Source organism: Chiloscyllium plagiosum, chromosome 17, assembly GCF_004010195.1.
Source record: "Chiloscyllium plagiosum isolate BGI_BamShark_2017 chromosome 17, ASM401019v2, whole genome shotgun sequence".
In the NCBI taxonomy this organism is placed as follows: Eukaryota; Metazoa; Chordata; class Chondrichthyes; order Orectolobiformes; family Hemiscylliidae; genus Chiloscyllium; species Chiloscyllium plagiosum.
Window position 1 is genome coordinate 12,867,678 of NC_057726.1, and position 14,591 is coordinate 12,882,268.

Here is a 14,591-nt window from a genome sequence, read left to right on the forward strand (position 1 = left end):
ATTGTTGTGCGCTGCCCATTCATCCGTTGTCGTAGCCTTTGCTCGGTTTCCCCAATGTACCATGCCTTACAGACACACACACTCCCACACTCACACATGCACCCCCTCACAGACTTAAGACACTCTACACTCACTACAACACATACACACACACATACACTTTCTCACACTCTCAACCCCCAACCCAGACAGACACACACAGACAGACAAAGACCCACATGCACACATATATTTTGTGGGGTGAATTTGTACTTGTAGGGTTAAATTGTACTTTACTCAAAATCTGCATGCATTCATGTAAAACTCCGTTATCTCACTTTTTAGATTAGAATCAATCTAAACATCAAGGCATAGACAGAGAACACAGGGGGCTAACACCTTCAACATATTGTCTAGCTATCACCATTGTTAACAGCTAACCCGAGAATGCAACTTTTAAAAAAGGTTTTGTGATTTACACATGTAAGAAGTGAAACTATCATGGTATTCAAATAGATGAAAGACTTAACAATCAATTTTTCAATGTATAATTTCAGTTACATCACACTGTAAATTTTTGTTATAAATTCTATGTGTTAGGATTCAGCCCTCCACTATCACCTGATGAAGGAGCGACACTCTGAAAGCTAGTGCTTCCAATTAAACCTGTTGGACTATAACCTGGTGTTGTGTGATCTTTAACTTTGTACACCCCAGTCCAACACTGGCATCTCCAAATCATATATAATGTTTGTTTGCAACATGAAATAGTTTTGTTTATTAATTGGGTTCAGGGTGTTTAATTTGTGGTAATCTTTCCTTTATGACTAAGAGGATGCTGTGATAGTAACACAGAGAAGGTAAGGGTAGGAGTCAAGTGCTGAACACATGGAGAAGCTTGCAATCCCAGTAAAGCTATGTGCTTACCTGCCTGTGTTTTCTCCCTCTCAGTTTTATCAGATGCCACTGCATCAATATCCTACCTTATCCAAAAAGGGGACAGTGATCTGGGAGATGCTGTACATATCATCTTTTATGATTCTGAATCATAGAGTTTGCCGTCAGAGTTACCAGCAATCCTGTCCTCACCCTGCTCTGAGGTTGAAACAGTTGAAGAATTTCCATGAGACCTTGCATCATAAGTGAAGATATGTAACACTTATCCTCACTGAACTCCATGTGCAAGAAGTGCTCCCTGAATCTCACCAATCTGACCTCCTCTTGAGCTCTCTTCTTCCCTCCTCCTCCTCCCTCCAGCAATGTGTCCTACATGGGTGTCGTTGTTCCTGTCATGCTGCACTCCAAGTGGACAGAGACTTCTTGCTTGGTGTTGAGTTTTCCTGCTCCTCGGATGCTGCCTGACCTGCTGTGCATTTCCAGCACACTCTAAGGTTGAGTTTTTAAAGTCAAGACAATTTCTTCAGCACAAACTGTATCACGATGTAGACTTCAGCAGCACATTCAAACAGACAACTTCAATCATCACAGAAAGAGCAGTAGAAATCAATCAGCAAACTGAGCTAAAAGTAATGATGACATCCTTAAGTAGCAATGTTATATAATCATAGATTCCCTACAGTTTGGAAGCAGGCCATTCAGCCCACCAGGTACACACCAACCCTGTAATGAGCATTCCACCCATGCCCACCCTCATAATCCTGCATTTCCCACCTAACCCACACATCTTTGGATTGTGAGAGGGTACTGAAGAAAACCCACGCAGAGAATTTTCAAATGCCACACAGACAGTCACCTGAGGGTGGAATTGAACTCAGGTCCCTGGTGCTACGAGGCAGCAGTGCTAACCACTGTGCCACCCCGTGGGGATGGGAGTCCTGCTATTGAACATATGTTCAGCTGCATGAAATTAATTAAGGGCATTAGCTAAAATATCGAGCTCTAAAATGGGCATGAGTATGTTGGCCTTCATTGCAAGAGTTTTCAAGTACAGGAGGAAGGATGTGTTGCTGCAGTTATACAGGGCCTTGTTGAGGCTCCACCTAGAATATTGTGTGCAGTTTTGGTCTCCTTTTCTGAGGAAGGATGCTCTTGCTCTCGAGGGAGTACAGCAAAGGTTTCCCAGTCTAATTCCGGGGATGACGTGACTGACGTATGAGGAGAGATTGACTCGGTTAGGATTGTTTTCACTGGCGTTCAGACAAATGAAGGGGGAATCTCATAGTGACATTTCGAAGTCCAACAGGACTAGACAGGGTAGATGCAGGAAGGTTGCTCCTGATGCTGCATGCATCTAGAACCAGGGGTCAGAGTCTGAGGTTTCAAGGTGGACCATTTAGGTCAGAGATGAGGAGACATTTCTTCATCCAAGGAGCAGTGAGCGTGTGGTATTCATTACCACAGGAAGTAGCTGATGCCAAAACATTGAATAGATTCAAGAGGCAGCTAGATATAGCACTTGGGGCAAATAGGATCAAAGGTTATGGGGAGAAAGCAAGGTGAGGCTATTGAGTTGGATGATCAGCCATGTTTGTGATGAATGACAGAGCAGGCTCAAAGGGCTGAATGGCCTCTTCTGACTCCTATCTTCTAGGTTTCTATGAGTCGGTGTGATATACAGATTGGCACCATGATCTGTCTACGCTCATGTAATGTAAGAAAATGCCTTATGCGCTCACGTTAAAGCCCGAAAGAAAAACAATGTGTGGCCTGGTAAACAGACCCATGAATGTGCTTGCATGCCACAATGATAACTTTCATAGCACATAAATGTTTAAAGGCACTGCTGCAAGTCTGAATTGCACAGTCATTACCATTTTATCCATGCAAGCCGGCACTGGTTGGAGGGGAAAATGGTAAAGAAATACAAAAGCAGATTAACTGCTCCCAGTCTCCCATTAAAAATATTGACTCCTGTGGATCGTTTCTATTGGGCAGCCAGAGGATTCCAAAGCTGGTCAAGTCTACATCTAACCAGTGGACTGGATATCACAGGCTCAGAGTCAGATGACTGGAAACAAGCTTTCCATTATTGAAACCATTCAACAAGTTGCTCCTTCAATTCTAGGATTAATGAGAGGATTATACTATTTCAACCACCATGGCCCAAATGCTTGATGATGTAAATTGCAACACTAAAATAGATTGTCGAGACGAACAAAAGGTGATGAAAAGGCTAAAAACAGAAAGTGTGAGAGAATTGTCAATTCGTTGCTTTCGAACTCAGAGCAAGTAGTCAGAGCACCCTTTCTGCAAGCATGGCAAGACATAACCGAATAAGGCCTTTGCTAACTAAAGTGATGTTACGAGCTGTTGACTGTAATTTAGCCGCAAGTTATTTATTTACATTGTCTCTTGACAGAAAATGCCAACTTGCAAAAGTCAGATTTATGCTGCTCACCTCTAAGCGTGTCCTAGTACGGCCTGTGTACATTGAGTTTCCATTATTAAATTATGATAGTTACGAAGTGGATTTAATTACAGTGCATGAACAGAAATTACAGGCCTGTCTGTTCCCAAGGCCCTCAGTTGACATTATTCATGTAATTCTTGTCGGTCCACAGGGTATAGTGAGAACACAAGAGCTGTGACAGGCAATACTTCTGTTTTAGCTGCCTTTGTGCAGTCAATGCACTGGTTTGACTATGTGCTGAGGTCTCAGATGATTCTTCATTGTGCAAAGGGACACCAGATCACTACCAACGCTAACAGCACATGATTATCTTTCCTGGGTTTCGTCTCTCTCTTAGACGATTAGATCCTTTATATTAATCAAAGACGTGAATGGATGCTTCAATAGCACAATATATTTATTCACCGGGATGTTGCTATGCTGCCAGACTGTTTGGAGAAGAAGTTATTACCTCAACGATTCCAACCTTGTATTCCGAGCTCAGCTTGGTCTACTCCTTGGTAGTTTTGAAAATCAGTGGGCAATCAACTTTCCTCATAGTACTGTAGAAATGATATCATGTAGAAGGGGGCCCTTCAGCCCATCTTATCAATAAACACACAGATTCTGTTCCTAATCCCATCTTCCTGCACCACGGCCCATAGCTGGATGGTGGTGCCCAGAGCAGATCTGAGTGTGCTCAGCAATGTGAGTGTGATCAGCAACTTAAGTGTGCCAGCGCAGAACAGAGTATGCCAGCAGCAGTGAGTTTGCCTAGCGCAGACCCGAGTGTGCTCATCGACCGAGAATGTGCCCAGTGTGATCCGAGTGTACCCAGCTGCGGTGAGTATGCCCAGCGCAGACCTGAGTGTGCTCAGCACAGACCCAAGTGTACCCAGCAATGGCGAGTGTGCCCATTGCAGACTTGAGTGTGCCCAGTTGTGGTGAGTGTGCCCAGCAGCAGCCAAGAGTGTACTCAAACAGACCCGAGCGTACCCAGCAGTGGCGAATGTGTCCGTCACGGACCCGAGTATGCCCGGCAACGGTGAGTGTGCCCAGCACAGACCCAAGGGTACCCAGCAATGCAAGTGTGCCCAGCACAGAACCAAGTGTGCCCAGTGGCGGCAAATTTTCCCAGCGCAGACATGAGCATGCCCAGCAGCAGTGAGTGTGCCCAGTGTATACCTGAGTGTGTCCAGCATGGACCCAAGTGTGCCCAGCGCAGACGCGAGTGTACCTAGTGACCCAAGTGTGCCCAACGTGGAATGGAGTGTGCCCAGCAGTGGTGAGTGTGCCCAGCACAGACCTGAGTGTGCTTAACAATGGCGAGTGTGCCGAGCAATGGCGAGTGTGCCCAGTGCGGACCAGAGTGTGCCCAGCGATGGTGAGTTTGCCTGGCACAGACCTGAGTGTGCTCAGCAGTGGCGAGTGTGCCCAGCACCACCGAGTATGCCCAGCACGGACCCGAGGCTGCCCAGTGGCGGAGAGTGTGCCCAGCGCAGATCCAAGTGCGCTCAGTGGCAACGAGTGTGCCCAGCACAGATATGAGTGTGCGCAGTGGCAGTGAGTGTGCTCAGCACAGACCCAAGTGTGCCCAGCAGTGGAGAATGTGCCCAGCGCAGACCTGAGTGTGCACAGCGATAGCGAGTGTGCCCAGCAGTGGCAAGTGTGCCGAGCGTAGACCTGATTGTGCCCAGTGACAGCGAGTGTGCCCAGCATGGACCCGAGTGTGTGCTATGGCAGCGAGAGTGCCCAGTGCAGACCCCCATGTGCCCAATGCAGACCTGAGTGTGCCCATTGGCAGAGAGAATGCCCAGCGCAGACCCAAGTGTGCCCAGCGGTGGAGAGCATGCCCAGCGATGGAAAGTGTTCCCGCCGTGGGCCCGAGTGTACTGAGCAGCATGGACTTGTGGAGGCAGTGTTGGAGGCATGTCTGGGTTTCCGTCAGCTTCAGTATTGTTGAGGGGGTCCTAGTGCTGACTCATGGCTGAATGATTTGGGTTCCTGGCGCTGTCTGTGTCTGGTACAGAATCATAGGAGCAACGGTGGGTTTGGACTTGGTATGAGACCCGGCAGCTTCAGCAGTGACTGCACCGATGAGGTGGGTCCAACAGGGACTCACGGAGGTGACAGAGTCAAGGTTGAACTGGTGTGGAACCCAACAGCATCCACGGCATTTCCATTGGTGAGGTCTAGTGAGTGTGAGGGTGTCGGTGGAGGCGCGATGACAATACACTTGACAATCAAACCAAACTAGTCATTTGCAAATCAAGTAATCTGAACTTACAAGAGAAAGAGATTAGTTATCTCAACAAACAGGTATTACACAGCAAATAGCTTCGGTCAACCGATCTGTTTGTGAAAACCGAAAGAACTGCGGATGCTGTAAGTCAGAAACAAAAACTGAAATTGCTGGAAAAGCTCAGCTGATCCGGCAGCACCTGTGAAGAGAAATCAAAGTTAACCTTTCGGGTCCAGAGACCTTTCCTCAGAACTGTTCTGAGGAAAGGTCACTGGACCCGAAAGATGCTGCCAGACTGGCTGGGCTTTTCCAGCAATCTCTGTTTTTGGACTTGTTTATGAATGTTGGTGAGAGTTTTGGAATATAAATGTGTGTACTATCCTTACCCTCTGCTTTAGATTCAAAACAGAACAAAGACTTAAGACACAGTGAAGCAAATGAAACCTCTTTGATATCCATGAGGTATAGAAACCAATGTGACACCCTCATATTACTGATATAATACAGCATTAGGCTGGGTTTTTTTTCATTTTCTTGCAGTCAGTAAGCAATGTTCCTAATGTTTCAGAATCTTTCTCTTCTTTCTTCTTTCTTATATCCAGAATTGCTCTGACACATAACTGAACCTTTTTCTCTCATCACCAAATCACCTATTCTTTTTCTTACTAACCACCATCAGTGAATCTCCTGTGTTTCCAATTGAATAATTTAATTGTAAAGCCCATTAAAGGTGCATCAAAGGTAAGGAGAAGGGGAGGGACTAAATCAAAATGGAGTTGGAAAGGGAGATCAGCACTTCTACCTAAATGCATCAAGAGTATGTCGGACACCACATGCTCCCACTCCAAGGACAATCGAACATGATCATAGTCACAGAAGAGGGACAGACAGTCAACAGCTATAATAACCACCCACTCCACAGTCCACCTCCTGGAACTGTTCATAGCCAACTTAGTCAGGCCCTTCAGCAGATCCCCAAAGATCAGAAGCTTGGGGCTGAATTGCAACCAAAAGCACAACAAAAGATTTTTCATCTAACTCATCTCTCTTTTGTTTGAAGGTGGTTTGGTGGATTGGCCATATTAAACTGTTCCAAAGTGTCCAGACATGTGTAGGTTAGGTGGATTAGCCATGGGAAATGCAGGGTTACAGGAATAGGGTAGGGAGGTGGATCTGTGTGGGATGATGTTCGGACGATCGCTATCGATTCGATGGGCTGAATCGCCTGCTTCCACATTGAGGGATTCTATATTCTATAATTCTAAAAGTGTGTGTGTGTGTGTGTGTGTGTGTGGGGGGGGGGGGGGAAGCAATTTCCTGCAATTGAGAATCATTGAGAATCCTAGATAGTTCTCTAAATTTGCTCAGGTGTGATATTGGTGAAAAGGTCTAAATTCTAGATACACCAATAATTTTTTCTCTTCATTCTTGCGTGCTTGCCATTATTGCCCATCCTTAATTGTATCTCAGAAGGAGGTGACAAGACAGTTTCTTAAATTGCTGTGGTGCATCTGGTGTGGGCACACCTACCATGTTTTTATGGAGGAATTTCCAGGATTTTCACCCCGCCACAGTGAAAGAACAATGATAGATTGACAAAACAAAATAAAGTGTGGCTTGGAGGAGAACTGTTCGGTGGTGGTGCTCCCATGCTGCTCTTCCCTTCCAAACTGGCAGAAGCTGTGGGCTGGAGAAGATGCTGAAAGCTGAAGGAACCCCTGCTGCAGCCTGGAAATGGTAAATGCTGTCTATATCCCTCATGTAAATTAAATAAAACACATTTTACACAGATTGTTTTAAGTCTTGTGCATCCAGTGAAAAGTGAATGCACACAGGGTTCAAATATCTATTGAATTCACATACCAAAGTCACTCTCACTCCCAATGGGTTCTGATTATAACTCGCTCTTCTGTGCAGCCAAGAATAAGCTCCCCTCTGCAAACCAGCAGGGTCCTTCTTTAATATCGGAGAATCTACGTTTCAAGCATAGGCTCTTCATCAGGAAGCTTATGCTCGAAATGTCGATTTACCTGCTCCTTGGATGCTGCCTGACCTGCTGTGCTTTTCCATCACCACACTCTCGACTCTAACCACCAGCATCTGCAGACCTCACTTTTGCCCTCCTTCTTTAATATGCAGAATTGGCACAGGTGATGCCATTGGGACTTGACATTGATTCTACCCAAGGACCTGAGCAGGGCAGCAGCATTTGGGCTTTGCATCAGGTGATCCTATCTGAAAGTGGAGCAGAGGTAGAAGTGACAGGTGGGATATTGCAGCTCAGAATGCAAGTGCTACCAATTGATGCTGATTTGACAACAGCACAAACTCAGACTTTGTCCCTCCTCACACCCCATATCTCACTTCTCATTCCTATCAACGCTATGCTCTGATGACAGTGTTAGAACCAGAATTTAGTTTGATACTTCCATCGACTAGGGCATTGATGCCATTAGGAACAATCCCTTCTGGAAATCCAGCTGGATCAATTTAACTTGGCCCACACTGAGCAGCTGCGGAGCAGATGGTTTCGATGCTATTGAACCATCAGTAAACTCACTGAGTCCAACAGGGGCAATTATTAAAACCTTTACAGCTAAAGAAGGGGATAGTCACAGAATCCCTATAGCATGGAAGCAGGCCACTCAGCCCATCACATCCACAATAACCCTCCGAAGAGCATCCCACCCAGACCAGCCCAACCCTGCCCCCCCTCTACATTTCCCATGGTCAATCCACCTAACCTGCACATCTTCTGACTGTGGGGGGATGGGGAACCACAGCACCTGGGGAAAACCCACACAAACATGGGAAGAATATGCAAACTCCGCACAGACAGTCGCCTGAGTGTGGCATCAAACCTGGGTCCCTCATATTGTGAGGGAGTAATGCTAACCACTGAGCCACCATGCCTCCCGAACAGGGTTACTACAATAGAGCTCCCGATGATCATGGGCAAAGGCTCAAATTGCATGAAATATTTCTCTGCAAGATAGCCTAATACTGTACCCACAATAATCTTTGTTCATTACATTTTGTTATATTTTATTAACATATTATTTGTCATAAGGAAGTGGTGGCGTATTAGTAATATCACTGGTTTAGTGATCTAGAGCCCCAGGCCAATGTTCTGGGGACATGGATTTGAATGCCAGATCATTAAAACCAGAATTCAATAAAATCTGGAATAAAGAGCTGGACCAATGACAGCCATGAGATCATGGTTGATTATTGCAAACTCCCAGCTGGCTCACTGGTTTCTTTTAAGGAAGGAGATCTGCTGTCCTTACTCAGTCTGACCGACACATGATTCCATACGCACAGCAATGCGTTTGACTCTTAACTGATCTCTGGCCAATTGGGGCTGGGCTAGTGATGCCTGTATACCATGAGCAAATGTTTAAAAAAAAGTCACTTTCACCACGCAGAGCGCACATTTTTCAAAACACTTTGAAATGTCAAAAATTTGAAATAATTCAGGACTGTAGAGAAAGAGCACAGGAGGCTGAATTAATTCAGACAGCTCTTTCAAAGACTCATTACATATAATAAGCTGCTTGGCTCTTTCTTTCAAGTCCCACAATATGAGGTTCAACACTAAAACAAATATTCATACTTGCAGTCACTAACTGGATAGATATTGAATAATTTGAGGTTTTTCTTTGTCATATATGTTCTGTTAAAGCAAGCCCATTGCGAATTGCATCAGCCTCATTTACCTGGCACTGGTTAAAACCCCCAAGAAAAAAATCTTGTTCACTATTGACCTGAGCCAAATTCAAACTGAGCTCAGACAGGTGAAAGGTCATGTTCTAATACACTGTACTCCTGTCCTTAATCGGTTACCAATTCTAGTGCCACATTGCTACAATAATATATTAATCCTGGTATTTTCTGTCCTCTTTATCAGAAGTTAATGGATAATGACAAAAGCCCAATGACTGAGTACTGAAATCTCAGCTGTAATCGCAAAGGCACAACTGACCCCTATTAATTTTTCACCATTTTATTAGTGGTAATAATTGAGAGATATTTATCGTTATGCTGCTAATCTCTCTGAAGCAGTAAGTAAACAATGTTGCGACAGGTTACTATGTAATTTATTTATCGCTGAATTTTTTTCTTGTTTCTAAACCTGGACAAAACTATTGATCTGTTTACAGAGAATACAGTAATCAAACTGCAGGCTTTTTATTGCATGTAGGCCACAGCCAACATTGATAAATGGCAGTTTCATTTCATGAACTACAGAGTCTTGGCCCTAATTTTTTCACTGTCTTCAATGCATGCAGTGGAGCCTGAGCATTGAATGGGTTTTCGCCAACCTGAGAATTCCCTTACCTGTTCTGTCCCCTCCCATTCTTGGTGGATAGGGTATGGCATCAGCAGCTTTATGTGAGTGACACTTCCATCTCTAGAATCAGAAAGTTGTTAATTGGGTTGCCATGCCAGAACCATTAAGAGGCTTGACGGGATAAATGCTGAGAGGATGTTTCCCCTAATGGGAGTGTGAAAATGAGAGGGCATAGTCTCAGGACAAAGAGGGTGCTCACATAAGACAGAGATAAGGAGCAACTCCTTGTCCCGGAGGGTTCAGGATCTTTTATAACTCCTTGCTGCAGAGAGCTGTGGGGAAGGTGGGGCGGAGCGTAACAGTGGCAGATTCTTTAAGGCTGACATAGACAAATTCTTATTCAGTAGGGAAATCAAGGATTATAGGGAAACGGCAGGACAGTGGATGTGAGGAATGTCAAATCAGCCGTGATCCTACTGAATGGCAGAGCAGGCTCATGGGTGCCTCCTCATGTTACTATTTCTTATGGTCTGACAATGCAGGTTATCACTTCAGCGAGGCACTGAGAGAGCACTGCTAATTCAGAAGTGCTGTCCTTTGGATAAGATGTTAAACCAAAAACCCCACACAAATATTTCAAAGGAAATCTGATAAGTTCTGATTGGGTTCCTGTCAAAATTTATCTTGTAACCCAAACATGAATGAACACATCACTGAATCATTTATCCCATTGTTGTTTGTGTTTCCTACAATGCACAGAAACGGCTACGGCCTCCTAATTCTGACAGGACCAGACAGGGTAAATGGGGGAAGGATGTGCCTGATCAGGGAGTCAGAACCTGGAGTCACAGTCTAGGGAAACAGTGCAGGTCACTTAGGACTGAGATAGCTAGGGATTTCTTCATCCCAAGAGTATTGACTCTGTGGAATTCTCTGCCACAGTAAACGAGGCTGAAACATGGAATCTTTTCAAGAAGTAGTTAAATATAGTCCTCAGGGCTAAAAGGATGAAAAGATATGGGGAGAAAGCAGGAACAGTGGACTGAGTTGGATGATTCAGCCATGACCATACTGAATGGCAGAGTGGGCTCAGAGGGCCAAATGGCCTCATTCTGTTCCTATTTCCTATGTTTCCGAATTTCCTTGGCTATACTAGCACTTAAGCATATCCTGAGATTGTGGAAGGTGCAATATAAATAAAAGTGTTTCCTTTCTGTTCAGTTTCTGTGACTATATGCTTCAGCAGACAACAAATGGTTCAAATATTCATTTGTCATGATTTAGGATGAATGGTTCTTGGCTCATTCGAGGACCCTATAAAATCAATCTCAAACATTTTTTCACCTAAATCCTAAATTAACTCAGAGCCTCCTTTTGTCTCAAACTGAGCATCATTCAATCCTTACTGTGATGTTGTTTATTCATAATGACCCAAAGTATGGGATGCCATCCATATATTATTGAAGACTGCTAAGTTATGTAAGAAATCAGCATCACCATCTGCAGAATCCCTCCAATGTGGAAGGAAGCCACGAGCCCCTTGAGTCTACACTAACCCTCCGAAGAGCATCCCACCCCTATCTTATTGCTGAAGGCCTGTATTTCCCCAAGGCTAATCCACCTTGCCTGAACACACTAGGCAATTTAGCATGGCCAGTCAACCTGACCTGCACATCTTTAGACTGTGGAAGGAAACTGGAGCACCAGAGGAAACCCACGCAGATGTGGGGAAAATGTGCAAACTCCAGATAGACAGTCGCCCAAAGGTGGAATTGAACCCAGGTCCCTGATACCCTGAGGAAGCAGTGCTAACTACATAACTATGGTACCACCCTAATCTATTTGGTAAGGCAGCCCTCATGAATCCATATATTAAAACAAAGAACTGCAGAGATTGAAGATCTGAAGCAAAAACACAAATTGCTTGAAAAACACAGCAGATTTGGCAGCATTTCAGGAGAGAAAGTGGAGTTAATGTTTTGAGTCCTGTAACCCTTCATCAGAATATAGACCTGTGCTTCCCCCACTGCCAGCCAGTAGTTTTTGACAAGTCTGTATTGTGCATTAATAAAAATGGCCAAACTCACCTCTTCAATGAGTAATTGCTTCTGTTTGCAAAAAGTAGGAGGAACATGTGCTTAGATGGCACCTTTCACAAAATGAAGATGTCTTAAATGTTCAGAAGGTAGTGCAGTGTTTGTGGTGGATGGTCACTGCTGTAATGTTGGAGTTCCAGCAGACTAGTTGCACACAGCAAGATCCCACAAACAACAGCATGGTAATAGCTCGCTAATCATTCATTCTACGGATGGTAGTCGAAGGACAAATATTGGATAGACAACCAGTGATAAACCCCCTTTTGCTCTTCAAAACAGTGTAGCAGGATCTTGTAAAACCAGCTGAGAGGATAGATGGGAAGTTGGTTTAATATCCCATCTGAAAGGTACCGCCTCTGACAGCTGGATGGCTCAGTAGTTAGCACTGCTGCCTCAAAGTACCCGAGAGCCGGGTTCAATCCTACCTTTGGGTGACTGTCTGTGTGGAGCTAACACATTCTCTGCGTGGGTTTCCTCCGGGTGCTCCAGTTTCCTCCCATTGTCCAAAGATGTGCAGATTAGGTGAATTGGCCATGATAATTTGCCCCTTGGTATCCAGGGATGTGCAGGCTAGGTAGGTTAGCCATGGGAAATGCAAGATCCCAGAAATGGGGATAAGCAAGTTTGGTCTGGGTGCAATGCTCTTTAGAGGGTTGGTGTAGACTTGATGGGTTGAATAGCCTGTTTCTACGTTGTAGAGATTCTATGACAATAGAGCCTAGGTTTGAAATCCTTGGGTTAATCTAATATTGAAACAGCTTCAAAAGCAATGAACGTAACATGTGGATCCAAACACATTAAGTTAGTCTGCTGTTCACCCAGGAATCTTGACCCAAATAACTTTGTGCACTAGGACACACTTTGGCACTTAGTAGCAAGAAAAAAAAGCATCTGGTAAATGCTTGAATCATTGCTGGCAACAAGAGGAAATGAATAGTGTGAGCAGGCCAACTGAGAAATTAAACTAGCAAAAGTCAACCACAATATAACTAAAGAATATCCACAAGGGCTAAAAGATGTAAATTGACTTTAACTCCTCCAGAAATTCAGAATTTGTGGCAAGTTTGATATGTCCTTATAATGAGTGAGCCAAAAAGTTAATGCAGCTCAATGTCTCAATTGTAAAGTGCTTCTGCCTACTCTACTTTTATTTCATCGACTCAGTGAATCCTTTATTGCTTTCTCCCTCAACCAGCTTTCCTTTAACTCGGAAACATAAATTGCTGAAGAAACTCAGCAGGTCTTGCAGCACATGTGGAGAGAAAGCAGAGTTAAAGTCTCCAGCCCAGTGACCGAACTGGCAGTTCTGAAAAAGGGTCAACGAATTGAAAGCATTAATTTCTGTTTTAGTTTCAGATTTTCAGCATCCAAAGTTTTTTATGTTTTATTCCCCCTTAGTCCATCTATTCCCTCAATGTTTCAAACCATTGCAGATTATGCGTTGTTTAAAATTTTTAAATTTCTATTTGTGCCAACATTGCAATGATTCAATCAAGTGCATTATGATAATATGTTCATTCTTTAAGTTATTAACCTATTTCTGGTTAAATGGCTTGCTCCTGTGAACTAGGGCCTTGAATAACTTTCTCTCCCCCACTGCTGTTTCACAATAAATGCTTCACATTATCACAAAGAGATGTTTATGTCATTTTTTGCTGCTCATATGGGCCCCTCATGGTCATTGTCCTTGTTTCATCTTTGTGTCTGCGGGGAGGAGGTAAGTGACTGATTAGAAAGATATAACACACTTGATGTCAAAAGATTTATTTTGACCATGAATGTAGGTGACTAAGCAACTACTTGACCAGGAGCACAAGGTTCTGACAGTCAAGCGAAGAAGCCACTTCGTTTGACCCCTTGCACATCATTTTCAAAAAACGGATACCTTCCACTCGCCAGGGGGACAACACCAACACCATCTTCCTACCCCCACCACTATCATCAAACAGGGTCAATATTCTCAGCTTGGAGTTCATGTCATAGACACATAGAGATATGCAGCAAGGGAACAGACGCTTCAATCCACCTCGGCCACACCAACCAGATATCCTAAAGTAATCGAATCCCATTTGCCAAAATTTGGCCTTTACCCTCTAAACCCTTCCTATTCCTATACTCATCTAAATGCCTTTTAAATGTTATATTAGCCTCCACCACTTCCTCATTCCACACACACACCACCCTCTCTGTGAAAATGTTACCGCTTAGGTCCCTGTTAAATCTTTCCCCTCTCATCTTAAACCTATGCCCTTTAGCTTTGGACTCCCCTGCCCTGCATAAGAGACCTTTGCTATTCACCTAACCATGTCTCTCATAATTTTATAAGTCTCAATAAGGTAACACTTATACCTCTGACATTCCAAGGAAAATAACCCCAGTCTATTCAGCCTCTAACTGTAAGATGTTTGGAATTTCTAATTGGCACCCAGAACCCTGGTGTTGGACCCATTTGAAGGTAATGTTCCCACCTTGTTTGTCAGCCTCCCTCTCCTTGTACAAGATGGAGGTGAGGAAGAAGTTATTCTCTTCAGACAAAGTTGGTGCTTGGAATTCTCTCCCACAACAAACAGTGGAGATGATGTCATTGAATGCATCATGGCTGAGTGGAATGAATTTTTGATTGACAAAGAA